Source organism: Coenobita brevimanus, chromosome 20, assembly GCF_032717465.1.
Source record: "Coenobita brevimanus isolate Jiangsu-jjx chromosome 20, ASM3271746v2, whole genome shotgun sequence".
Taxonomy (NCBI): Eukaryota; Metazoa; Arthropoda; class Malacostraca; order Decapoda; family Coenobitidae; genus Coenobita; species Coenobita brevimanus.
Genome location: NC_136973.1, coordinates 18861966 through 18887674, shown reverse-complemented (window position 1 = coordinate 18887674; position 25709 = coordinate 18861966).

The following is a 25709-nucleotide window of genomic DNA, read 5'->3' as shown; positions in this document are numbered from 1 at the left end:
CACTCTGTGACTTCATTCCTCTCAAACACCATAACTTTACTTTTGTTTACATTAACTTTCAGCTTCCTCCTCCTACACACTGTCCCAAATTCATTCACCAAACCTTGCAACTCCCATTCATCTTCACTCATCAATACTGTATCATCAGCAAACAGCAACACCGGAAGCTTCCAAATCTCACCCTCATTCATTAGGGCCACCCCCACATCCACTGCCCTACCTTGTACCTCCTTTACGACCCCATCCATATATATATTAAACAGCCATGGAGACATTACACACCCCTGTTTCAGTCCCACATTGAGATCAAAGAACTCACTCAACTCACCATCCACTGCACCGTAGCCCTAGCTCCCTCGTACATACTCTTCACAGCACTCAACAATTTCCCCTCCACTCCATATATTCTTAGTACCTTCCACATACCTTTCCTATCTATTCTGTCATAAGCTTTCTCCAAGTCCATGAAGGCAGCGTACACTTTCCTTCCCTTCTCTAGATACTTCTCCACTAAACATCTTAGAACAAATATCTGATCTACACACCCTTTTCCCTTCCTAAATCCCCCTTGTTCTTCTCCAACTAGCTCCTCTGTCATATGCCTAACCCTATCAATGAGTATTCTACCATATATTTTACCAGTCACACTAAGAAGGCAAATACCCCTATGGTTACCACATACTTCTCTCTCCCCTTTTCCTTTGTACAGAGGAACAATTATACCTGATTTCAGTCCTCTGGAACCCTTCCCTCTTCCCAAGCCAATCTACACAACTTCCATATCCACTCCACAACAATCTCACCCCCATACCTAAGCATTTCACCACACACTCCATCAATTCCTGGGGCCTTTCCCAGCTTAATCTTCTTCATCGCTTCCACTACTTCCGACCTACTGATCTCTTCCTCCCTCCTCTCATCTCTTCTTCTCCCAGCCATTCCCCAACCACTTATACTCACACTGCTCTCACTCTCTACATTCAACAAATCCTCAAAGTGCTCCTTCCATCTCCTCAATTTCTCTCTCTTCTCCACCAACAATCTGTTATTCCTATCTTTCACTCCCCTACTATTTCCCCTTTCACACTGCCTTACTTTCTTTACCTCCTTCCAAAACAATTTCTTACTCTCCCTCCATTTCACACTCAGATTCCTCCCAAACTCTTCATCCACTTTCTTCTTACTCTCCTTCACCAGTCTCTTAACCTCCCTTCTCCTGCTCACATATACCTCTCTCTTCTCTCTCTCATCTTCTCCCCTACCTCTACTCGCCAACCATTCACCATATGTCTTCTTCTTTTGTTCCACAGCTCGTTTCACCTCATCATTCCACCATGCTGTCCCTTGCACACCCTTGCATCTCCTCCTCACTCCACAAACCGCCTCACACGCTGCGCTTATCTCTTCCGTGAATATCTTACATACGTCTTCCACCCCTTCCATCTGCTCTAGCTCATACCTTCCCAATCTTTCTTCCACTATGCTCTTATACTCTGTCCTCTTCTCACTATCTTGCAATTTCTCCACTCTTCTCACAGGAGCTGCTTCCTCCTGTCTTCCCCTTCGCCTCCTCAACCACTTTCTTCGCAGCTCTACCTTGGCCATCACTAAGTGATGGTCCGAGACTCCATTCCCCCACCCTCTCCACACCCTTGCATCCAACACTTGTCTTCTCATTCGCTCATCCACACACACGTAGTCTATCATTGCCTTTCGTTCAACAAGTTCACCATCCATCCTCCTCATTACTCTCCATGTATACCGGTGGATCATCTTATGACGAAAGTAGGTGTTGGCTATTGCCAACCCCTTACCAGCACAGATGTCCACCAAAGCACTACCATTCCCATCTACTTCCGCTGGCACACCCACTGACCAACCACTCCATCCACTCGTACATTCCCGACTTTGCCATTCATGTCTCCAATCAACAGCACTCTCTCGCTCCTCTCAAACTTGTCCATACATGCTTCTACTCTCGCCCAAAACTCATCTTTCACTCTTGCCACTCGATCCTCCGTTGGAGCATACACACATACAATCGCCCATGCTTGTATACCTACTTTCATCCTCACCCATACAATCCTTGCACCCACTGTTCCATACTCTCTTATATTCTCCTTCCACTTCTTGCTTATCATCAGACATACTCCCTCTCTTGCCCTCTCATTCTCACTGACTCCCGCACATATACCTACACCGTATTCCCATTCTCTCATCCTTTCACCTTTCCATTTAGTTTCAGTCAATCCACATATATCCACTTTTGCATCCTCAAGCATCTGGACAATCTCTCTCTCTTTCACTTCATCATTCACTCCTCTCACATTCCACGTTCCTACTCTCAGAATGTCCTTTGTCCGTTCCTTAGTCGTCAACGTATGGTCCGTCCGGGTCCGAGGCGCTTTATTTGCTTTTTTAGTTAGTTCTTTTTACGGGGTGGGGCACTAACCCACCACCAACCCTTTTAGTCGCCTCGTACGACAAGCAGGGATACTGGGGGAGTATTCTTGAAACCCCCCTACCCCCACAAATTTAATATTCATGTATGTGTTTAGAGGTACTGTAATTTTTAAGTTAGATAGGATGTAACCTGAATACTAGTCTATAAATTCCTATCCTAAGTAGTAATTCATATGTTAATGATTAATGTAGGGCTAACTTTATTTTTATATGTATGTATCTCTGTATCTATGCATTGGGTGATGTAATTGTGGATGTTGAGCTATGGGAATTCCTCCGTCTGGTCGAGTAATGAATAACAGATGCGCGCAGCTTTTCCCCTTCCTTTGTGCGTCGTTATTGGGCGCCGAGTTTAAACCTTAAACAGAATAATGATGAATATATAATTCTTTCCGTATCCTAGTTGTGAAATGTTTACTAATGAAGCTGCTAGAACCCAAATATGTGAGATTAACAGTCAAAAAGGCCTAAATAATGTCATTTGTGAGGATTTAATAGTCCTGCTTACCTTAGCCGTCACTAGATGGCATAAGCTGCCCCAAAATTCAAGGCGGGATCTAAATTAAGTAAGGATTGAATCCCAAATTTTCCCCAATTCAATCAAAAGTCCTGGCGTCATGGGTACACTGCTAAATAAATTGTGAAGAAAATTGAAACCCACCATATTTCAAAAACACCACCTCAATTGATCTAGCAGTGGCGTCTCTTGCGTGCCGGGGAGGCCCACTCGCTGCCCAGACGTCGTGTACAATGGACGTTGGTTCAGGTGAGCTGTCCACATTTCTCCTTTCCCCCCCCTTTTTTCTCTGTTTAATCCTTACTTGGCATGGACCATATGAAGTAATATTGTTGAAAGCTTAACGTAGACTCGCTGCCAAGACGTCGTGTATAATGGACGTTGGTTCAGTCCCCAGACACCGGCGACGTCAGTGTGAGCACGAGCTCTCCCCGTGGTATTGTCCATAGACGTGAACATACACACTTACACTACCCATGAATTATTTTTATAAACCAAATGTAATTGTAATAGTATCATTGATCTATCAAGTGAACTTTTTTTGTAAATAAGGAATAGAAATTTAAAAGTGATGTAATCTGGTAACGGAAAGGCGAAATTCAAAACCATTAACCATTTTCTTTCTTAAATTAATGTTAGAAAATTAGGAGCGTAGAAGGGAACTTAGTGGTTGTGAGCAATAATGTAATTTTGAATTGTACCACGAGGCTAAACAAGCCCGAGTGATTATGTATTCTTGGTGATTATGCAATTTTTGAATTGTACCTTGAGGCTACACAAGCCCGAGTGATAATGCCTTTTTGGTGATTATGTAGTAATGATGATTATGAACTATTAATAACTGTGAATTGAAAGTGATTGTGGATTATCGAGAATTACATGATGAGAGTATTCTATTCGGACGAAATAGAACACGAGTAATTTTTTTTTTTTTTTATTGGTTCGAGGCTATGCCAGCCCGAAGAGACAATCCAAGCTCGTAAACAGATCCCTGTCTTGAGGCTATTGTCGAGCCCAAGAATAATTGACAAAAAGAAAGTAAGGTACAATGACCTCATAAATCGCTTGTATGTATCAAATTGTTTTCGCCTGGTGACAATGTTGGAGGAATGATCACCCAGACCATGGTTTTAATGTACAATCTTCTTTCATACTACAAAGGGTCATGTAATTAAAATGTCTTTTGGAAACCAGCACAAAAATTATTAAAGTAAAGTATATGTCATTTTCTTTCTTGGTGTACCTAATCAAGGAAATTATGTCCTCATGCCTAATTCACTCCCCTTCCAATTCAAGATTCCTTCGCTGAGGGAATGACGACCTCCTGTGGTACTGACTAAATCTAGGCTCGGCCAAAAACTACAAACGCTACCAAAATTTTTCTTAAATAATTATCATCTACCATACTAAGTCAAGATACCACCCCCTCCCCCCTTTTGTTTATTTGAAGTGATTTTTTTTTCTTTTTTTTTTCTATTAACCAAGGAGGGGAGACTAAGTCGAGTACCACCTGTATTATCAATGGGTAACTTGACCAGTACCAACAACCTGTAAGATTATAAATCCGTCATTACACTGGATGAACATTAACGGTGGGATTGATAAACCTTACCGTTACACTGGTGTCAACCAATGGGATAAAATTTCATACCGTTACGTTATAGACTAGTAGTCAGATTACACTCTGTCTAACTTAGAAATTACAGTACCTCTAAACATATACTGTACAGTACATGAATACTAAATTTGTGGCATTACATTGGGTCACCCTGATTCAGAATATATACGTGTCTGGGCACTCTACACTGAGGGTTTGGGGATTAAAATGCGTACTTACAAAGCAGTGCCCCTGAAACGGAAACAGAAGAACACCATAGTGCCCCCGAAATGGAAACAGAAGAATACCATAGTGCCCCCGACAACGGGGCAAGCAAGATACAGCCCAGTATGCCCAGGAACGTGCCGACATCCCCACACGGACCCCACGGGGTAGCCGTCACCAGTCGAAACAACCCCCGGCAACAACGACATATGTCAGCCTGGGCCGTGCGCCCCTATGTCACGCAGCCACCATGCCGTTGCCGTCGTAGAAGGACAATAGGATTAAAATGCGTGGCTTGAAAAACAGTACCCCCGACGACAGGGCAAGCCAAGAACAGCGTAGTGTGCCCGCAGATGCGCCGACATCCCCACACGGACCCCACAGGGTGGTCGCCACCAGCCACCGCCATTCCCGGCAACAGCGACACATGTCAGCCCGGGCAGTGCGCCCCTGTGACATGTAGCCACCACGCCGCCGCCACTGTAGGAGGACACTACCTTCACGGAGTGGAATTGCTGAGGCAGCTAGGGGTCGAGTTAGAAAACATACTCCAGACGGCGCCCCTCTGGTAGAGACGATCTATGGTCACTCTCAAAGTGTTCCGGTAGAGACGATCTATGGTCGCTCCCATCCTCGTGAGACGATCTATGGTCGCTCCGAGAGTGTCGTGGTAGAGACGACCTATTGTCGCTCCCTCCCTCGTGAGACGATCTACGGTTGCTCCGAGGGCGTGCAGAGAGAGGTGAGTAGAGAGACGTCCCCACAGCAGGAGACTGGAGCCCAGGCTTCCTGTCCCAGAGTGACCCAGACAGGCCTCCCAGCCTCCCCTGGTCTCTGTTCCCTACGCCTGGCTCTAGAGCAGACGCACCTGACGGACCCCAGTGGAAGTCACTGCCGCAGCCCTCCCCTGTCGGCGCCCCTAGACGCTGGAGACCGCAGCCCACAGTCTCTCTCGGTTCTCCCCACAACACCCGGGCGTGATCTCTCTACGCCCCCACGACGCCGGGACTTATCACAGAGGTTCCTGGAGCTATTCGGCCCCAGTCCCGAAGGCCACACGCCGGAGCCAAGCCCGGAAGCCACGGGAAGTCCAGGACGCGAGAGGACGCCCTTACGAGTTATCCCATGCCCTCTCGGCACGCCTCGCATTGGCGGTGCCCCTGGCCCAGCAGGATCGCCGACGACATGTTCCTGCCTATCCACCTGATGAATGCGTGTGATATTGTAGCACAAGTGATTTAGGTTAAGTGTGATTTCCCCTAACGTAAGTATTGTGCAGTGATTTTATATAGTGAATATCGGGGTAAATCAGATCACAGTGAGAAGTTAAAGGACGAGAGTGTGGAACAAGATCTGATTGACTATACGTGTGAGTGACATCCCTGTTATACAATTAATAAGCCTGTGCCACAGGGAGATTCCCCTATAAAGACATACCCCCATTACTGTGAAGGAATATTGTGAAAGGAAGTATTAATGGTATTCTCTCCTTCCCCCACACTACCCATAAATCTTGTTTACCACCCGCTCTCACTCCCATATCTCAAGTAAGTGTAAATCAAGAATAAAATCAATTACCAAAGTATTTTGGCTAGTGGAAACCTTATAAACTTCACGGCTAATATCTGCCGCCCTCCAGTATTACCATAACTTTCCCCTAGCCGTCACAAGTCACTCTCCACACCTCCCCTATCTCCTCCTAGTGAGACTCAACCCCCTCCTGCGCCTGCGCCCCCGCACATGCCTATATTTATTGCACTCCTGATACACTAGGATTGTTTGTGTTGTCATTACTATCAAAGAAGCAAGTATCCTGCGAGATACACATATCCTAGATAAGGATTTATACTGCTATATATTGTGCTGTAATATCTGCTGATTTGTCCTGTGTCTGACTGTGGTAATATACGTGTAAAGGTTGTTGCCTAGAGTTTTTGTGTCCTGCCTCTCTTTATTGCACTAGCTCTGGTCTCGAAAGAGGATCCCGCTCCACGTTAGGTGAAATAGGAACGAGAAGTCGAGCCTAATTTCACCTAGCATTACACTGGTGGCCAGCGGTGGTTCTATACCCGGGCGTAAGAGAGAAGTAATCAGGAAATATTTGGCAAAATGGCAACCAAACCGCACGTTCAGTTACCCAAGTTTGACCCCGACCAGTATGATATGCACACATATCTGGCAATAATTAAACCCTTACTGGATATTGGCTTTGAAAATGACCAACAAAAAATTACAGTCACACTACCACTCTTGGGTAAAGCGGCGGCGAACATAGCGCCGAAAATCGTCCCAGAACTCACCTGGCAGAACTTTACAAAGTTCACTGTACAAGCCATCACCCCATCATTAGGGAAAGTAGTGGCTCTATCCAAATTGGATAGTTTTGCATTTGACGGGGATTTAGATAATACCCTGATACAGGCAAGACGCCTGGTTACTGCTGCCTACCCGGAGGCAGATGAGGAAACCCGGGATCAGCATACATTTAATACTCTGCTCAGAGTACTTCCAAGTGTTGTGAAACAACACTTCACTATCCATGACCCAACAGGAGACATGGATAGAAATATACAGCTGATGCAGCGCCTCCTGACCGCCTGCCCTTCACAACAAATTAACGTTGTTAAGAAATTCCCCACCAGACCCCAGGCTCCCCCAGCCACACTGCGTCCACCTCTGCCTCACACCAGCCCGACCCCGACGCCTAGCCCGCCCAGGGCACACCCCTCCCGTCAGCGCCCCGCCCCGCGAGAAAACTCGAACCTAATTCTTATTAACCCGTGGGAATTCACAGCCTGCAACTCCTGCTGCCCCCTTCATGACATACGGAACCAGCTTAAAGCTGCTCGCCGCAGAATCACAGCCCCAGGTTCGCGTAAAGTGTCCGCCTTAGAAGGCGAGGCCCCAGGGGACGAGCTGACGCCCGTGGACGAGCCCCCTCCAGGAGAACTAGAGCAGGAACAGGAGAACGAGAGCCTTAGCCAGCTGGATTTTTAGGCCCGCCCCCGCACCAACCCACGGTGGCGGGGGCCATCACCCCTAAGTATCGCCCCCCAGTATACCACAAGATGAAAATAAACGGCGTGAAGGCCAGACTACTAGTCGATACGGGAGCGGCCAGGTCCTGCCTTTACAGCCACTATTTCTCCTGCTACAAATCGCAGTTTGGCCCACTCCGCCCTACTACCACTCACCTTGTGGACACGAGGGATGGCCCCCTGCCCATCCGTGGGGAAACTCGGGCCCTATGGGTCGACATCCACCAGCCAGTGTCCGCCCAACATCCATTCATCATTTTTTTTTCCTCCTGCCGGAGTTATGACGGGTATTTAGGGCTAGACTTGCTCCAAAAACTCAGAGCCACGATCGACTGTCGCCACCGACAACTCCAATTCCGCCCCCCACCCCGTTCCACCCCAGCCGTTTGCACATGCACGCTGCGGCCCCAGCTGGAGGATACGCCCTCTTCCTCCCCCCAGTGCCCCCTTTCTCCCCCCCTTTTTCCACCTCCCTCTCCTCCCCCTCCTGTGCCTTTCCACCCCACTCCTGCCCCCTCTTTCCCTGCCACCATCTCTGCCACCGTTACCATCCCCTCCCATCATGAGGCATGGGTGCCCCTTAACAGGCCCTCAGGTCCATCCGTTTTGTTCTCCCCCCTCCTCCCCTCCGGACCCCTTTCTGCCTGCCTTGTGTCCCCTACCTTCCTCCCTCCCCACCACGCCGCCATCCGCATCGCCAATCTCGCCCTGTCCCCTCTCACCCTCCCCAGAGGGCTTATCATCGGAGAGATGGAGGAAGCTGAGCCCTGTGCCCCATCCTCCTCCCACCACCCCACCCCTCTACCCCCCATCCCTGACCATCTCTCCAACCAGCAGTCAGACACCTTACGCCGCCTCCTGGATTTCCGGGATTTGTTTGCGACAGGACCAGCAGATATAGGGCATACTACGTACCTGTTGCACGAAATCCATACAACAGGCCCACCTATACGACAACCTTCCCGACGCAAGAACTCCCGACAGAGAGAAGAGGAGGACCGCCAGGTGCGCGAAATGGAAGAGGCAGGTGTTATCTCCCCCTCCACCAGCCTGTGGTCCTCCCCTGTCGTTCTAGTAAAAAAGAAAGACAGCACGATGCGGTTTTGCATTGATTACCGCCGTGTGAACGACGTCACCATTAAAGATGCCACCCCCCATCCCCGCACTGATGATTCCCTAGACTCCCTCTACGGGACGTCTTGGTTTTCTACCCTCGACCTCCAGTCAGGATACTGGCAGGTCCCCATCCACCTGGACCATCGAGGCAAGACGGTCTTTTCCACCAGTAATGGCAAACATTACAATTCAATGTTCTGCCATTCGGCCTGTGCAACGCTCCTGCCACTTTCTCCAGACTAATGGAATCTGTCTTGAGCAGCCTCACTCGAGAAATATGTTTAGCTTATCTTGACAACGTCATTGTTTTTAGCCAGACCTGGGCCGACCACTTGCAGTGCCTCCGTCGAAGTTTCACCAGAATTCGCCAGGCAGGCCTCAAGCTACATCCTTCTGAATGTGTCCTGGCCGCTAAGACTGTCTCGTTCCTAGGATATACTATTTCCCAAGCAGGAATTTCCCCCGATCCCGACAAACTCCATGCCATAGCGGACATACCACCTCCGCAGGATGTCCACGGCGTCCGCGCCTTCCTGGGACTCACGTCCTATTACCGTCGCTTCATGAAGGGATTCGCGCAGATCGCTAAGCCTCTTCATGACTTGACACAAAAAGGGGAACCTTTCCTCTGGACCGAGGATCGACGAGCTGCTTTTCAACAGCTAAAAGACAAGCTTGTCTCGGCCCCTATCGTGGCCTTCCCCGACTATGCCCTCCCTTTTTGCCTCTACATGGATGTATCCCTTACCGCGATAGGCGCCGTCCTAGCCCAGGTACAGGCCGGCCGGGAACACATCATCGCCTGCGCGAGCCGCACTCTGAACCCAGCTGAAAAAAATTATGCCGCCACCAAGCGAGAATGCCTCAGCATATTCTGGGCCCTCCAATATTTTAGGGCTTATCTTTCCGGGACCCAAGTTACGATAATCACCGACCATCAATCACTCCAGTGGTTGCGCCAATCAGACTCCCATAATGCCCAACTCGTCCGGTGGCGTGACACCCTAGAGGAGTTTCAGTATGAGATTTCATACAGACCCGGAAAGCTCCACACCAATGCAGATGCCCTCTCCCGCCTTCCCATCCACGCGGTACAACCGGACCCTGACCTACTACAACTCTGGCACCACAAGGAACGGCCCCCCTGGATCCCTGCTCACCTATTCCCCAAGCTGTGCCGACTGGGCGACCACCTTCTAACCCCGTCTGGACACATCCTCTTGACCCCCGATGTAGCACGTGACACCCTATGCCACCTACATGCTCACAACGGCATCCACTTGGGCACCAAAAAATTACTACAGGTGTTCAATGATATTTACTGGGCCCCAAATTCCTCCACCCTCGCCAAGGAAATTATCCAGACTTGCCGCGCCTGCGCGCTTGGGAAGGATATCACCCGGACCGCCGGGCCATCTGGCCATATCACCGCCCACAAGCCCTGGCAACTCCTGGCGATCGACGTAGTAGGCCCTCTTCCCCCTAAATCTGGATATAAATACGTGATCACTTTTGTAGACACGTACTCCAAATTCGTGGTAGCCTGCCCAGCTAAGGAACATCATGCCGTCGCTGTCGCCGATGCCCTGCTCCAACACGTGTTCCCTTACTTTGGCATTCCTCAAGCCATCCATTCCGATAATGCCCCCGAGTTCTCCGGAAAAGTCTGGGAAGAACATGCCAGGATTTTCGGGTACAAGATCTCCCACTCCTCACCATACTGGCCACAAGGGAATGCGGTATGTGAACGTAGCCATCGTACCCTTATCAATCAGCTACGCACCAGAATCGAGGCTACAAAAGACGATGATTGGCCGGCACATGTAAAAATTGTCCAATGGGGCATGAATTCGTGCCCCCGAGAAGACGGGGTTTCCCCCCACGAAAGAATCTTTGGCGAAACCCCCCTCCTACTACCCCTACGCCATCACCTGCAACCGCCTGCTTCCGCTCCCACAACAGACCCGCTACACCTGCTAAAAGGGCGGATATACCACCCACAAAAGAACTTAGACCTTGGACCCGACACAGCCACCAACCCTTTCAACCCGGGTGACACCGTCGTCGTCACCCAACTTCCCACTCCCCACAAGCTCGACCCCCATTTCACGGAGCCCCACACTATCACCAAAGTCCCCAACCCATACCAAGTAGTCGTAGACTATCACGGCACTCCCCGTACCCTCCGCAACCGTCACGTGCACCCTTTCCGCACGCCCACCTCCCCCGCTCCGGCCCCACACCCCCAGCCCCCTCCGGCTCCCGCACCACCCTCTACAGCCACATATGAGTGCTATGTTTCCTCCTCACCCTCCCATTCCGCCCCCCCTACCATCTCCACCTCCCTGACCACCACCACCCCCAGCACCTCACCTGATGCCTCCCCCGCCACCCCTCCCTCGCCCTCACCCCTTCCTTCCATGGCTTCCCCCTCAACGCCCACTCCCACATCTTCTGCCCACGCCACCACACCCTCACCGCAACCCACTACCACTCCCCCTTCCCCACCCACCATCCGTACACCCACTCCGCCAACACTGCGACCCACCGCACCCATAACACGCAAAACAACCCACCCATCCCAGACGCCCACTTCTCCCCCCACCCCGACCCTCAAGACCACCACCACCCGCTCGGGCCGCCTCTCACGCCTGCCTGCCTGATATTCACACACCCCTACACCACCCACCTCTCAACGACTTCACACCGTCAAGCTACATCAGGCCCAAATCCTCTCTACCTGTACTCCCCAGAGACTCAACGCCGCATTACCACGGCACAAAACCCGGCCCTTACCCGCAGTATCCAGCATTCAGCCCCCAACCACACCGACAGCCACACCAAGCAAGATGAGAGTGAAGCGGGCCATATAGGCACCTACCCTTGGCAGGAACCACAGACTCCCCGGGCCACACCACCTGCTAAACCTCCTCCAGTCTACCACCACCACCTCCACACTCTTCCTGACCTACGACCCAGCACAAGAAGAGAACCCCTACACTGTCGCCTGGCAAACTACGCTGCAACACCTTCAGCCTGTCTACACCACCTCCAACACACAAGTGTTCCACCTCCAGCCACGGGGACATGACTTTTTACAGGGGGAGAGTGGTAAAATGCGTGGCTTGAAAAACAGTGCCCCCAAAGAATACCATAGTACCCCCGACGACAGGGCAAGCCAAGAACAGCGTAGTGTGCCCGCAGATGCGCCGACACCCCCACACGGACCCCATGGGGTGGCCGCCACCAGCCACTGCCCCTCCCGGCAACAGCGACACATGTCAGCCCGGGCCGTGCGCCCCTGTGACATGCAGCCACCATGCCGCCACCACCGTAGAAGGATACTACCTTCGCGGAGTGGAATTGCTGAGCCAGCTAGGGGTGGAGTTAGAAAACATACTCCAGACGGCGCCCCTCTGGTAGAGACGATCTATGGTCGCTCCCAAAGTGTTCCGGTAGAGATGATCTATGGTCGCTCCCATCCTCGTGAGACGATCTATGGTCGCTCCGAAAGTGCTCCGGTAGAGACAATCTATGGTCGCTCCGAAAGTGCTCCGGTAGAGACGATCTATGGTTGCTCCCATCCTCGTGAGACAATCTATGGTCGCTCCCATCCTCGTGAGACGATCTATGGTCGCTCCCATCGTCATGAGACGATCTATGGTCGCTCCGAAAGTGCTCCGGTAGAGACGATCTATGGTCACTCCCATCTTCGTGAGACGATCTATGGTTGCTCCGAAAGTGCTCCGGTAGAGACGATCTATGGTTGCTCCAAAAGTGCTATGGTAGAGACGATCTATGGTCGCTCCCATCCTCGTGAGACGATCTGTGGTCGCTCCGAAAGTGTTCCGGTAGAGACGATCTATGGTCGCTCCCATCCTCGTGAGACGATCTATGGTCGCTCCAAAAGTGCTCCGGTAGAGACGATCTATGGTCGCTCTCATCCTCGTGAGACGATCTATGGTCGCTCCGAGAGTGTCGTGGTAGAGATGACCTATTGTCGCTCCCTCCCTTGTGAGACGATCTACGGTCGCTCCGAGGGCGTGCAGAGAGGTGAGTAGAGAGACGTCCCCACGGCTGGAGACTGGAGCCCAGGCTTCCTGTCCCAGAGTGACCCAGACAGGCCTCCCAGCCTCCCCTGGTCTCTGTTCCCTACGCCTGGCTCTAGAGCAGACGCACCTGACGGACCCCAGTGGAAGTCGCTGCCGCAGCCCTCCCCTGTCGGCACCCCTAGACGCTGGAGACCGCAGCCCACAGTCTCTCTCGGTTCTCCCCAGGACACCCGGGCGTGATCTCTCTACGCCTCCACGACGCAGGGACTTATCACAGAGGTTCCTGGAGCTATTCGGCCCCAGTCCCGAGGGCCACATGCCGGAGCCAAGCCCAGAAGCCACGGGAAGTCCAGGACGCGAGAGGACGCCCTTACGAGTTATCCCATGCCCTCTCGGTATGAGTCGCACTGGCGGTGCCCCTAGCCCAGCAGGATCGCCGATGACATGTTCCTGCCTATCCCCCTGATGAATACGTGTGATACTGTAGCACGAGTGATTTAGGTTAAGTGTGATTTCCCCTAACGTAAGTATTGTGCAGTGATTTCATGTAGTGAATATCGGGGTAAATCAGATCACAGTGAGAAGTCAAAGGACGAAAGTGTGGAACAAGATCTGATTGACTATACGTGTGAGTGACATCCCTGTTATACAATTAATAAGCCTGTGCCGCAGGGAGATTCCCCTATAAAGACATACCCCCATTACTGTGAAGGAATATTGTGAAAGGAAGTATTAATGGTATTCTCTCCTTCCCCCACACTACCCATAAATCTTGTTTACCACCCGCTCTCACTCCCATATCTCAAGTAAGTGTAAATCAAGAATAAAATCAATTACCAAAGTATTTTGGCTAGTGGAAACCTTATAAACTTCACGGCTAATATCTGCCGCCCTCCAGTATTACCATAACTTTCCCCTAGCCGTCACAAGTCACTCTCCGCACCTCCCCTATCTCCTCCTAGTGAGACTCAACCCCCTCCCACGCCCCCGCTCGTGCCTATATTTACTGCACTCCTGATACACTAGGATTGTTTGTGTTGTCATTACTATCAGAGAAGCAAGTATCCTGCGAGATACACATATCCTAGATAAGGTTTTATATTGCTATATATTGTGCTGTAATATCTGCTGATTTGTCCTGTGTCTGACTGTGGTAATATACGTGTAAAGGTTGTTGCCTAGAGTTTTTGTGTCTTGCCTCTCTTTGTTGCACTAGCTCTGGTCTCGAAAGAGGATCCCCGCTCCACGTTAGGTGAAATAGGAACGAGAAGTCGAGCCTAATTTCACCTAGCATTACAGGGATTGTTGAACCAGGTAGGGGTGGAGTTGTTCTAGACACTCCAGACGGCACCCCTCCTCGTGAGACGGCGTATTGTCGCTCCGAAAGTGTCCTGGTAGAGACGGCCTATTGTCACTCCCGCCCTCGTGAGACAGCCTATTGTCGCTCCGGAAGTGTCCTGGTAGATAAGGCCTATTGTCGCTCCCGCCCTTGTGAGACGGCCTATTGTCGCTCCGAAAGTGTCCCGGTAGAGACGGCCTATTGTCGCTCCCCTCCTCGTGAGACGGCCTATTGTCGCTCCGAAAGTGTCCCGGTAGAGACAGCCTATTGTCACTCCCCTCCTCGTGAGACGGCCTATTGTTGCTCCCGCTCTCGTGAGACAGCCCACTGTCGCTCCGAAGGTGCATGGAAGGAGGCAAGGAGCGAGACGTCACCCCAGCAGGAGACAAGAGCCCAGGCCTCCCGTACCAGAGTGGCCCAGACAGGCCTCACAGCCTCCCCTGGCCTCCACTCCCTACGCCTGGCTCTGGAACAGACACACCTGACGGGCCCCAGCATAAGCCGATGCCACAGCCCTCCCCTGTCAGCGCCCCTAGACGCTGGAGACCGCAGTCCGCAGTCTCTCCCGATCCTTCCCAGGACACCCGGGCGTGATCTCCATTCGCCCCCACGATGACGTAAGGCTCCCACCTCCGGCCGAGACTTACACCAGAGGTTCCTGGGGCTATTCGGCCCCAGTCCCGAGGGCCATACCCCTGAGCCCAGCCCGGAAGCCACGGGTAGGCCAGGACGCGAGAGGACGCCCCTACGAGTTGTCCCGTGCCCTCTTGGCACGCCTCCCTTTGGCGGTGCCCCTAGCCCGGCAGGATTGCCGACGGCGTGTTCCCGCCCCTGCCCCCACGATGAATACGTGTGATGCTGCCCAGAAACAGTGCAAGTGATTTAGGTTAAGTGTGACTGCCTAGTGTAGTATCGTGCAGTGACTTAATATAGTGAATATCGGGGCAAGTAAGATCACAGTGAGAGAATAAAGGACGAGTGTGCGAACCTATTTACGAGTGACGTCCCTTATATACAATTAGTAAGACTGTGCCGCCTGGAAATTCCTCCGTAGTAATACACCCCTACTGCTGTGAGCTCTAAAGAAGTAATACGAGAAAGTGTTAGTGATATTCCCCCACTCACGCTACCCGTAAATCCTGTACGACACTCTCTCGTCCCAGTATCTAGTGTAAGTGTAAACCAAGAATAAAATCAATTACCAAAGTCCCTTTGCTATTGGAAAACGTGTAATCCTCATTGTTAATACTTGCCTCTCTCAAGTATTACCATAACTCCCTCCTAGCCATCACAAGTCACTCCCCGCACCCCCCCTTTCTCCCCCCCCTTCTCACGCGCGCGCCTATATTCACTGTACCCTGAATACACTAGGATTGATTGTGTTGGCATTAATATCAGAAGCAAGTATCCTGTGAGATACACATGTCCTAGATAAGGTTTTAGTTTGCTATATATTATGTTGTAATATCTGCTGATTTGTCCTGTGTCTGATTGTGGACGTGTAAAGGTTATTGCCTAGAGTTTTTGTGTCCTGCCTCTCTTTATTGCACTAAGCTCCGGTCTCGAAAGAGGATCCTGCTCCACGTTAGGTGTTTTAGGAACGAGAAGTCGAGCCTATTTACACCTAGCATTACAGGGATCTCTGACCTTCGTGTAATAACCGAACTGAAACTCAACAAATTAGTCATTGGGCTGACCGAGATTTGATCTCAGGCCCTCGCGCTGCACACACGCACACATTACCACTGAGCCAAACAGTGGATCCCAGTCTAGGGCAATGCGGGTAAAATGCCCGCCGAGACCGCCACAGGACCTCCCACCTCACCACCCCCCACACCACCGCCGAGCCGCCACCCCACCACCACCCCAGGAGGACACACAGGTGAGGCTAGTGACCTCGGGCAAGAGGGTCATCGGGACATCCCGGCCCTGAGCCCCTATTCCTCGCAAGTGCCCCAACCCCAGGCGTTCAGACAACCTGAACTACTGTGCGGGCGGGGTAGTGACCGTCAGACCAGGGGTGGGACTGAAAAGAGGTCAGTCCCAAGTAGCACCGTCTTGATGGTCTTGCTACACCCTCTAGGGCAGGAAGAGGCCCAAGGGCAGGAAGAGGCCCAAGGCTATGGCCTTAAAAGAGAAATAGACACAGGCTACGGCCTGACAAAGTGTGTAAAGGGGAAGGTGACCCCAGGCTCCAGCCTTAACACGCTGAGGAGAGAGAGAGTTGCCTGTGTGCATCCCTCTCCAGTTGTACTTTGGCTACGGCCAGAATACGGTCCAGGGTAGAGAGACCCTGCTACCGTACGTGTAGCACTACCCAATTACGGACGCGGCGACTCGGGGCCGGCCTCTCGCCGGAGCAGACGGGTGATCCCGTTTCTCCGTTAGTCGATTCCCGTACGGGCAGACACTCAGTTACGACTGGGGCACGTACCAGGGTGGAGAATTCCCTGACGGTAGGATCTGTCCGTATTGGAGAGAGTGCGGCCCTCGTGCCCCTCACTCCGGCTTGTTCCCTACTGCGGGAGGAACACCACGCTGACGGCCACTTGCCTCGGCGAAAGGGTGACCCCGATCACCCTACTGGTGTCCCTCGCACGCCGGACAAGTTCACGGCACCAGCCAAAGTCCATACTAGGGGAAGTGGAGCCCCACCTCAGCCCAATGAACACACTCAGGGAACCACGAAGAGCGTGAGTCTCCCTCAAGCCTCTTTCCCTCCGGGGAGCCCTTCGTCACCATCCAGGCTTCTTGGCCAAGCGGAGGCGTTAGAGTGGTGGCAAGGCCCGATTGCGGAGTTACCGCCCACACCCGGACGCTCCTTAGCACTGTTGGAGCCCTACAGGAGTCGCTGCCGCAGCCCAGCCCTGACGGCGCCTCTCCCCCTGAGCACCTGCAGACCCCGGACGCCCAGACCTTCCACCACGTTCCCCGACGACAGCGACCTAGGCTCTCTCACGCCCTAGCAGAAGAAGAAGCAGGCCCGAATCCTCCGCCTGTTCGGTCCTAGTCCCGAGGGCCCCCGATCAGGTCGAGGCCCCCAGACTACGAGGCCTCCCTGCACCCCACCAGTGCGGCCCTAGGAAGGAGCCGCCCCTCAGGTCAAGGCCCTAAACAAGGGAACCTCCCTGGACAGTAAGTACTAGTGACCCAACTACCCAGGAAACACGGGTAGAACAGTGATAGTGACAGTGACCCCTAATACAGTGACAGTGATCCAATGCACAGTGGCAGTGACAAATAAAAGTTATGTTAAACAGTGATATCGGAGTAAGTCGTGCTTGAACATTAAACAGCTCAGTTCCCCCTCTCAGAAAGGAAGCGGGGAGTTTTCTGTGGAGTCGAAGGTAGGTGTGTGAACAAGCCGAAAGGCTAATTAAGTGCTTCCCTGCGACTAGGTGACGGTGTCGGATGTCGCCACACGCACCCTACCTTTATTATAGTATCATATCCCCCGCAGACTCCCGATCACAGTGAATATAAGTGAGACTCCCCCGTTTATTATTATCCACCAGTGGCACGACCAGTGTTCTCGATTGACCATCGCAGTGAAGTGATATCTCTCCTCAATAACAGTAACCCATATCCCTGACTGCCCTGTGCCCTGTGCAAAAGTAGATTGGATCCAATTATAAGTGTATTGTTGTATCTCTGTGTAATTGTGTACCAAATGTTGTGTATGTAGCGCTGTAAGGGATAGAATTTAAGCAATAGATGTGATTCGGTGTACTGTCTCTTTTTATGCCCTGTTCCTTTGTTAGTGCATTACATCCGGTCTAGCCAAAGGACCCCGTCCAGTGCTCGTGTTTTTACGACGAGAGGTCGTCTTAAAAACACAGCATTATAGCGGGCTTTTATGGACCCTCATTACACTCGGTTTGGGCGTGATTGAAGGACAAACAAACAATGCGACTCTTTTATATGTTTATAGCTTATGCTTCCGTCCTTCTCAGTAAAATTGCCATGTCATTTCCTGAGCTGTGCATGTTCACTCGGTTTTTCATGTTAATTTCAACTAAAATTAAGTTTTCCTGCCAGGGGGCTGCGTTTTTTTTTTTTTTTTTATTATAATAATTATTTTTTCTGCCATGTGGAGAGGATGGAGGGTGAAAGACTGACGAAGAGAGTGTATGTGAGTGAGGTGGAGGGGGGAAGATTGAGGGGGAGGCCGAGGATGAGATGGAGGGATGGGATGGAGAGGTATATGAGAGAGGGGGGTGTGAGTTGGGAGCAGGGCAATGAAATGGCGGGGGACAGGGCGACTTGTTTGTGGCCACCCCAAAAGGGATTGAGGCGTCTGGCAATAGATAGAGATTTTTTCTGCCACTGTCTTGTCATAGTACTCATGGTCACAGTTATGTGAGCAGCCTAGCATGGGTTGTCTGGGAAGGTCATGCAACAATTCGGAATCCTGTTGATTGTGTTTCTGGTGGTCCAAGCTCAGGTTCTAATCTGCGCAAGCGGTGAAGTCTGGTGAGGCTTACTGCAATTTTTGGATACAGTAGGTTGAGAATGTAATGTCTGGTTAGTACTTGGATGGGTGACCGCCTTGGAACACCAGATGCTGTTGGCATCCCTACATGTCAAGTGGGGTTGGTGGAGGATTAGTGCCCCTCCCTGTAAAACAATTAACTCTAAGCCCTTGACCACCCCGTTTGGGATACATGGCGTCTGGCAATGAATGAATGATGAATGAGGTTGAGAATCTCAAAGTTACGTATTTGTATACACGTAATATCTGTAGATTTTTCGTATAATTTTAATGTATAACGACGAAGTGAAACATCGTTCAGTACATTGTCTGATTTGCATTTCATTATATTTATATTTTTTTCGTTAATACTATTTGATGCCACATTTTACATTTATTACAGGAACAATAAACCGCAATCACTTGGCAATCATGTAACTCAAAATCTAGTATACTGTACATGCTAAATAAACTAAGATGGAAATACATGACGGGGAATGGTTCAGACGGCGAATTGTTTTGTTTTTGTTGTGCCGGAACCTTCTAAGCCGCCAGCCGACTCTGGTTGCCCTTCAAAACGCATAAAAGTAATCCACCAGCCACTACACAGATGACCTATGTTTCCCATTAACTCCACATCTTCCTACATCAGCATCTGTAGCTTTGTGGGTCTTTTCCCCGTCAGGACGATCGTGTGGAGGGGGCATAGAAATCATTTAAAACTGCACAAACTAAATGGTGAACATATCAACTCCAGTCTCCGTTAGTTGGCTGTAATTCCGAAATAATACCCATTACTCTGGCATTCAAGGATAGTCACCACCGGTAAGTTATTGGTATCGAAGTGCTATGCTAATTTTGATGTGTATCTGGTGTTCTCTGGTTCGTGTTAATTTTTCATTCTTTTTTCAGAGTTTTCAAGCTGTATTCACTTGTTTTATAGTAATCATCCAATTTTCATGACAGACGTAGAAATTATTGGCTTTAATACTGGGAATGGTAAATGTACTTTTTACATCATACAGTAAATGGATCTTACCAATTCAGTCTATACTATTCCAGTTTATTCTCTGTATTTTCAGACTTTATGGTGGTAAACAATTTATTTCGGATTCATTCTTCATGAAATGAGCACAGCCTTTCCATATTTCTATTGAAATGAGTCTTTCATAGGTTACCTGGATTACCACAGCTACTGGGCTTATTTATAAAGCTGGGTTAGGTTTGGTGAAATCATTAAGTTCCCATTGCTTTGACACAGGATACACTGATGCGTCCAGTCAGAGCAATGGTTGGTAAACTATGCAGCCAGCTGGGTATTGCCAATCATTGGTAAACATTGTCGTGGGCGACCTGGCCACTTCCATAAATACCCAAAATAGGTACGGTACAGTTTTTGCCTTTGTCCATTCACTTCTTGCAGTCACAATGGAACAGTTAACTATCTGTGTTGTTTATCTACTAAAATTACTTACCTTGATATTGTGAGTTTAGTATAATGTAGGTGGAATTGCCGTTCCCGTTTGGTAAAGCATTACCATTTTCTGTTGATTTTTTTGCTTTTGTTTTTATCATTAGTGGTATGTTCCTTATGCCAAAACAGCACTTGTAATGACAGTGAACGTACGCTTTACTTGAACCAGTAGGAGGGCTTTACCAATTCAGTTCATATTCCTTCAGTTTGTTTTCTGTTTTTTTTCTGACTATTTTCAGGATGGTAAATTACCTTTTCCTGCCGAAAAATTTTCCACTTTTTATCATCACGACCTTTAAACCGTACCTACAATTGTCTGTCCAACTCAGCATACTCAAAGGTGGTTTTCATTTCCCAACTTCCCAACTGGATGCCAGGCTAAGCTAGGTTAGGTTAAATTAAATTATATTATTAGGTACGTTAAGCTAGGTTAGGTCAGTCCCTTCCACCATCGCTGACCAAACAAACTGACACAGCGGAACATAGCAAAAAACAACGGACAAACGGATTTCACTTGAAACGTTTACTTACTCCCCCGGAAATGGTCAGAAGAATATAACAGACTACAGTAAAAGTCCTTTAATCCAGCACCCGATGGTCCGGAAATCCCGATGGTTCGGACTTTTCAACCCAAGGTCATTTTTAGTTTTTTTGAGTACGAAATTGAGATATAATACAAAAAAAATTGAGAACTATTGAAAAATAGCCAAAAGCAGTGCGCTGAACTATGCAATTCTGCACCCAAAGCTTAGTCAACAACCCGCGCCGACATTCGGGAGGTTCCCAATCCTCCCGTTTGTATGTTTACCCAGCTGATTGTGTGTGTCGTACATTCCATGTGTCGTCTACCAAATTTGCTTGTTCTTTTTTTCAGTATTTCACTAGAATGGCTCCTACTACACCACCTACTACTGGTGAGAAGAGGAAGCATGTTATTAATTACTATTAGTAAGAAATTAGAAATAATACAACAGCTGGAGAAGGATGCGCTGGTGAAGGACTTAATGCGGGAGTTTAATGTAGGCTGGTCAACCATTTATGGCTGTAAAAATAAATCCAAGGAACTGAGGGAATATGTCACGAGCAGGCAGTCTATGAAGGGATGTGAGAAAAGGAAAACTCTTAAGAAACCAGCACTGGCACAGTTAGACACAGTTCTTTATATAAGTGGTTTTGTGGAAAACGATGTGAGGGCAAGCCTATCAATGGGTTAATGATTATTGAAAAGGCCAAACAATTCTGTAAGGAAATGAAGATCGACACTGATGTGAAGTTTTCTGATGGGTGGCTTAGAAACTTTAAGACTCTTCATGGGATAAGGGTAGTGGATGTGTCAGTGGAGAAGAGGTCTGCTGATGAGACTGATGCAAAGGAGTACAGTACCATATTTTGTCAGCTTGTTAAGGAACACAGTCTCACAATTTACTGTTATTTTTGTTTTTTTTTACATTTTCTGGTATCTGTCTGATAGTCCGGAAAATCTGATAATCCGGACAGTCTGTGGGCTGCTGCAGTCTGGATTAAAGGGCTTGTACGGTATCAGGAAGAAGAACTAATTTGGTAAGGTGCTTCTGCTGCTTCAAATAAAGCGTGTGTGTACCTGGCAGACTTACTGGGTAGCTAGTTGAATCTTGGTTAAGTTACGGTAGGTCAAATTTCTTGGTTAGGTTAAAATGTAGCTAAGGTTAGTAAGAGGTAGCTAGCAAAAGGTGACAGTGACATATGTTGGAGTAAGTGTCCGCTGTTACTCTCGAGAAACAGTTGATACAGCAGAAGGAACATGGCTAAAAAAATTAGGGAAAGTAGTCTAATGTAACACATTCATTTACCACCCCAAAAATAACCAGAAAACTTTCAATCTGGAAGAAGAAGTGAATTGGTAAGGTGTTTCTGCTGGTTAAAGTAAAACTTATTTTTCACCCTGGGAGTTATTTCACATGTAGACTGTCAGATGTTGACTTTTTTTCTTTATTAAGCAAATCATGGGAACAGTACAGTAATATCCTGCTATATGAATCCCCTTTATGCAATACCCCGCCACTGTGATGTAAAACAATTAACACCCTTCCCTGCCTATCAGTGGCCAGTCCCTGGTTATCCGATGAGAATTGTTTGTTGATTTTAACTGATTTTTATTTTTTTCAGATTTTGATGATATTTTAGACTTAACCCCTAAAACGCGGATCGTCGCGTTTGCGACGCTCGGCCATAAGGGCAGGACGGCGGGTCGTCGCGTTTGCGATTTTAGTAAATTTTGAATAACCGCGGGCAAGCAGGCTCCAGCTGGTATTGTCTATCAGTACCACCATCCTCTAGCTACAACTAGCATACTTTACCTTTGTACTACTGACCTCAGTTGTTGCCAAATATCGCGTTTTCCCCCCATACCCCCCCTACCACGGCCCGGCCAGCCTGGCTGTGATACATGGCAGCGCTCTGAGCGCTCAGAACTGTAAATCTGCGATCTCCTCTCACAAGCAGTTTATGCTACTAGGAAACGCTTGTTTCCCCAGTTGTAACACTAGCTTTTGCCTCTGTTTAGTGTCAGTTTACTGCAGGCTTTCAAAGTGAGATTATGGCGAGTTCTAGCTCTTCCCAGTCAGTGCAAGCGGCCGACAGGAACGAGAATAAAGTGGCGGACGTAAGGCAGAATAAAAGCGCGCCGTGGTGATCTTTTGGGAAGTAATATGATTGAAAATAATGTAGTATACATGTTTTTAGCTGTGAAAATGGAAATGTTTGTTGAGTGATGGGAAAACCGCCGCCACAGTGCATGTCGGCTGTACGCTCCGTTGATTTTAGCCTTATTTTCAGTGCTTATTGTACAAATACGGATTCCTAACTACCTTTACGTTGTAGTATAAAGTTTACTGTGACAGAATGAGGCTGTGGTAGAGGGGAAACCGGGTTGCTGGAGGTGTGAAAGTGAAAATTTGGTTACCCAACTTTGCAAGTCTCCACAAGTCCTTGGGTAGTCCACGAAGGCTCAACACCTGTCTCTGGAGAAAGCTGAATGTAAGTACTATCTGCCATACCAAGTATAATGTTCTAGGGTTAATCTCTGATTTTTGGCGAATATTTTCCTACAGGTACTCAGACCGCGATACAACCCCGCCACTCGGGGGGGATCGACTGTAAACACCCGCGTTTTAGGGGTTAATATTTGTATTTAGGTTGAATTGTAAACTGTTTTTAGACTTTGATTAATGTGTTTTAGACATAGATGGGGTGAACACTGTCATTATGAGGTACAATTTACTAAGTTTGATTTGTTTTTTCAGACATTTTTTATGATTTTCAGATTTTATTTTTGGGTTTAGGTGAGTTAGTTTAGCTTGTTTTAAAGCTATCTGGGGTTTTAGGTAAGCTAGAAACTAGTTTTTGGACTCATTTGGGTGGGTTTTGGACTTGGTTGGGGGGAGATCCCAAGGCTCTCAAATGCATCCCTATACAGTCTGCGCAAATGAAAGTGGCGTGACTTGCCGCGGATGTAAAAAAAACAAATACAAGTACCGGTAGGAAGAAAATACAGAAAATGAGCACTTACCACGTTCTAGTAGCGTGTAGGCATCCCCCTACGCTTAATGCATTCATCGAGGCGGTTAGGAAGAGAACTGGTGAGGTTTTGCAGTGTGACAGGGTCAATTTCCTTCCTTTCCTTCATTATTGCTGTCTTGAGCCAGGCTACCGATGAAGTATCAGCTTCTCGTAGTTTTTGTTTTAGAATGGCCCAAAGGTTTTCTATGGGATTTAAATCAGGTGAGTTACCTGGCCAATCACTGAAGAATGGAAAGTCACAGTCTGTAAGCCATTGAGTCACTCCCTTGGCAGTGTGGCAGGGTGGACCGTCCTACATGAAAAAGTTTGCTTCGCTCTTGTCGAAGGAATCTGGCAGATGCTCACACAGGAGCTCCAGGTAATTGTTTTTGTTCATAATCATATTATCAGGAAGGAATACTAAGTCACCAACACCATGAAATGAAAAACATCCCCATATCATCGCTTTGTCTGGGAATTTCACGACACCCTTGGTGTTCTTGGGGTTAACGGGGTCGCTGCCTCGAGGCCGGGACACCCTGCCAGACGTGTTGCCAGTCACACAGAACACTGCCTCATCACTCCATAGCACACTACGCCACTTGACATCATCCCATTGTTTGTATTTCTCGGCAAAAATCACTCTGTTCTTCCTTTGACGTACCGTCAGCTCTGGTTTTGGCACTGGCCGGTACAACAGTTACTTCAGATTGTCATGGATATAATGTTGCAATGTATGTAAACTAACATTACCAAGTAAGTTGGGATTGTTTTCTTTTATTTGTTTTGCTGTAACTGTACGTAAACTAACAGTACCAAGTAAGTTGGGATTGTTTTCTTTTATTTGTTTTGCTGTAAGCCGTGGATTAATCTCTAGTTGACATCTGATAACATTTAAAGTCCGTTGGTTAATTTTTTTTTTTTCCTTTGCCAGGATGTTCTTTGTGTCGTGGTAATGAGACACTGTCACCATCCAGAAATCTCTTTATCCAATGCTGCACAGTTCTCAGTTTCATCTATCTATCTATCTATTGCCAGACGCCTCAATCCCGTTTGGGGTGGCCACAAACAAATCGCCTCCAAGTCGCCCTGTCCCCTGCCATCTCACTGCTCTGCTCCCAACTCACACCCCCCTCTCTCATATACCTCTCCACCCCATCCCTCCATCTCATCCTCGGCCTCCCTGTCCCTCTTCCCCCCTCCACCTCACTCACATACACTCTCTTCGTCAGTCTTTCACCCTCCATCCTCTCCACATGGCCAAACCACCTCAGTGTGTTCCTCATAACGCTTCCTATCACATCCACATCCACACCACAACGCTCCTTTATATCCTCATTCGTCAGCCTGTCTCTCCATGTGACTCCACAGGCTCCTCTTAAATAACTCATTTCCACTGCACTCACTCTTGACTTGTGTCCTTCCAACAATGTCCAAGCTTCACTTCCGTACGTTAGAGTTGGTATCACAATACTGTCATGAAGTAACTTTTTCACTTCCATGCTCACTTCCCTGTTTCTTATCACTGCTTTCAAAGAACCAGCAACCTTTCTTCCCTGCTGTACCCTTTCACGCACTTCACCCTCCAAACCTCCATCCTTACTCATCACACTACCCAAGTACTTAAACGTACTCACATTTTCCAATTCCTCACCATCCAACCTCGCTGTACATTCACTGACTTCACCTCTCTCAAAGACCATCACTTTACTCTTCCCTACATTCACCTTTAGATTCCGTTTCTTACACACTCTCCCAAACTCATCCACCAAGCCTTGCAGCTCCCCTTCGTCTTCACTCAGCAACACAGTATCATCTGCAAACAACAGTACAGGGAGTTTCCAAACACTATCCTCTCTCGCCAGGGCCACTCCAACATC